Below are 3,694 nucleotides of genomic sequence, written 5' to 3'. Positions count from 1 at the left end.
AGGTTCGCCCCGCCCAACGCTCGCAGAGAGCGCAGGCGCAGCGCCCACTGTCGGGAAACTGGGGCCCTAGTGGGGGCAGGGGGCGTGGCCTGGGGCCCGGCGGGCTTGGCAGGGGAATACCAGCTAGTGACGGGTGGCGCGTGAACGTGACGGCTTGCGGGACTGCTGTGGGCGGCTAGGACGTTGTCGCAAAGTCAAGCAGCAGAGGGTGGCTAATGGCCTTTTGGGTAGCTTCTGCTTTTCTCCAGGTCCGGAATGGATCTCTGGTCTGCAAAGTTTGAGGGTCACCTCCCCTACTCCCAGCTTTGGCACTTCGCCGTGCCAGGGAGATGGAGCCAGAGTCCTCCAGCCCTGGGCTCCGCGTACGCAGACCTCCTTCTTCTGCTCCAGCGATCTTAAAGTATGGGGTCGAGGGCGAGACCAGGGACGTTTGACAAGCTGGTAAGATTAAAAAGACTAAAACTACGCAAAGCAATTTCCAGCCTGCTGGAATAAAATGCTGAATGTTCAGCAGACCTATAGCTCAAGTTTTTAAACCATGGCGTGGTTTTTAAAGGCTGAAGGTCTCGCAGTTTTTTTTCTTTTAAAATTTATCTGCTCGGACCCGCGCTCACCATAGGAAAGTCACCTGGCTGGGGGCAGGGGTCTTCGGAAAGGCTCTCGCCTGAAACAGATGAAAACGAGCATGCTTAAATATTTGCTACCTCACTGCAAGGCAGAATGGTAACTAATATTTTAAAAACCTGTCAGATTATGCAGTAAGTAGTAACACCTGAGTTCTAGGATTTTTAGGAAAAACTGAAAGTCTCCAAAATGTTTGGTGTAATGGAAGGATGACAGCATCAATGGGCAATAACAAGGATCAATTTATGATGAATAGGAAGTCATAAATGGGGGATAGGTTATAATTAGTATCTGGAACCAAGACCCCAATCCCCACATAGGATTTGCGTGCATGTGTGAGGGGTTAGGCCTTCCTCAATTACTTGATATAGATTGATTCTTAATCTAGAACAATAACATTTTCCTAGGGTCTTCATATTATTTAGACTCCAATGCCACCACTTTTACCCCAGAGTAATTGTAGACCCAAGAATAGTCTGTTGCAAAAAGTTCAAATGAAGCACAAAGTCTCCTGGAAACAGAAGCAGTTAGACCTGGTTTCAAAAATCAGCCCCTGAACACAGTAAATGCGTTAAGGATAGAATTTGGGAGAAGTTAGTGCATTCCTTAAGCCAGGGTTGCTTATCTGTACAATTGAGGGGTTTGAGGTTGTTTGTTTTTTTTTGGGGGGGGGGGGGTTGGTAGTTGTTAAATTTCATGAAAGTTCAATTTGTATAACCTAAGGAAACAAGGAAGTTTGTTAATTGAAAAAGGTTTTTGAATCCTTACCTGTTTTTAGTCTACCCATTCTTAAACACTTCAGTGAATTTTACTTTTTTTTCCTTGTACAAGTGTACCCTAAATTATATTCTGTAGAACATTAGCCCTTTGCAAAATGTTAATAGGTGTTTTAATGGAAAAAATTTCTAGCATCTATATTGGGAAAAACACAAACCTATGAGGTTATTGGAAGTATTTGTAGTATTCTTGTCAAAAAAACATTTAGCCCGAATCTGTAAAGGAAACAGATAAATTTAGAATGTGATTTGCTTGGACTTTTCAATAATATCAATATCATGGAAGACAACAAAAGAAGATAGGACTGATCTCCATTAAGGCAACTGTGAACTGTCCAGGGTTACGTATTTTACAGGACATTGTGTGGACAACTGGGGAAATTTGAACATGGAAGTGTAATAGGTATATTGGTGACTTAAATTTTTCAGATACAGTCATGATACTGTCTGTGGTTACTAGAAGAATGCTTTTGTTCTCAGGAGATGTATGCTCAAGTATTCAGGGGCGAGCAGACTTCTTTCAGATTGTCCAAGCCCCAAAAAGAGTGTGTATGTAGAGTGAATATATGGCACCACGTTAATTGTGGTTCTAGGTGAATAATACAGTTGGCCCTTGAACAACACAGGGGTTAGGGGTGCCAGCCCCCTGCACAGTTGAAAATGTAACTTGTGATTCCCCAAAAATCTAACTACTAGTAGCCCAATTGACCAGAAGCCCTACTGGTAACATAAACAATCAGTTAACACATATTTAATATTGATTTCTTTCAAGTCCAAAGGTACCTATGTTATGTTTTGTTGTATGGGATAGGCAAAGTTTTGTAACTTCTAAGGTCATCATTCTTGCCCTTTAAAGATGCTGGAAACCCATTTCTGCCTCTCAGCAGATGGCAGCAAATCAATTGTCTACAAGGTGCAATAAAATTGTAATTTTCTTGTCCTGGTAGATGTCCTGCAGGTTACAGATTGTGGCTATTTTTAGCTAGAAGAGCAAAAAGAATGTTGCTGCCAGTTGTAGAAATTTACATCAATTTATCAACTAGTTGGGTGAGTGTTTTTAATTTATGTGACTGAATTTTACTACATAGTTATGCATATTAATATTGTTCTTCATTGCTTGCCTGTCACAGAACCAAAAGTCCATTTGTAAGCAGTTCTGTTGGAGTGACAATAATGCTCATAAGTTACCTCCATAGATAAACAGCACTCTCCGTAGCCATTAATTGGCTAATAATACCCATTAACATACAGCATTTCAAAATGTATGGAATACAGATAAAGTATTCTTGGGGGAGAATTTATAGCTTTTTCATTACTGCATTAGAAAGGAATTTGATTCAATGATCTAGGTCAAAGTCAGCAAAAAGATCCATGGGCCATGTGTGAGACATAGCATGTTCTCTACATCCTACGAAGCTCTTAACAAAACACACTGAAAAATGAAGAAACAGATGACCAGTGTCTGGAATGAAAGGTCACTAAAGGTCCTACAGACATTAAAATAGTGGCTCTCAACCAGAGGCATCATGTCCCCAAGGAACATTTGGCAATGTCCAGAGACAGTTTCGGTTGTCAGGATTGAGGAGGCTGCTATCAGCACCTAGTGGGAAGAGGCCAGGATGCTGCTGAACATTATTCTCCAGCACCCAAGACAGTCCCCTCAGCAGTCTTCGGGCTCCAAATGTTAGTAGTACTGAGGGTGAAAAGTTCTAATGAAAATCATAAAAGGAAAACATTACACACAAATTTACATCAATAAAATTCGATAACTTAGAAGAAATGGACAAATTCCTTGAAAACACAAAACAACAAACTGAAGAAGAAATAGAAAATTTAAGTAGTTGTACATCTAGTAGAGAATTTGAATTTATAATTAAAAACCACTTTACAAAAACAAAGTCCAGGCCCAGATGACTTCACTAGTGAATTCTATCAGTATTTAAAGAACACAGTGTCAGTATTACAGAAACAGAAAATTGAGGAGGAGAATATTATACAATTAATTGTATAACAGCATAGCCCTACTAGAAATATCTGACACAGACATTAGAAAAAAAAAAAATCAAAGACCAATATCACATGAATATAGAGGGAAAAATCCTATCCTTTCTCCGTGTTGAACACAGCAACACAGAGAAAGGTTAAAATGCAATGGTCAATTGGGGCTTTCCCCAGAACGCAAGGTTTGCCCAACATTTAATAAACAATGTAATGTACCATATTAATAAAGGGGGAAGCGTCATGTTATTGCAATGAATTCAGCAAAAGCATGACACATTTATTGCCAATTTATG

This window comes from Desmodus rotundus, chromosome 9, assembly GCF_022682495.2.
Source record: "Desmodus rotundus isolate HL8 chromosome 9, HLdesRot8A.1, whole genome shotgun sequence".
NCBI classification, from domain to species: domain Eukaryota; kingdom Metazoa; phylum Chordata; class Mammalia; order Chiroptera; family Phyllostomidae; genus Desmodus; species Desmodus rotundus.
This window is presented reverse-complemented; position numbering follows the sequence as displayed.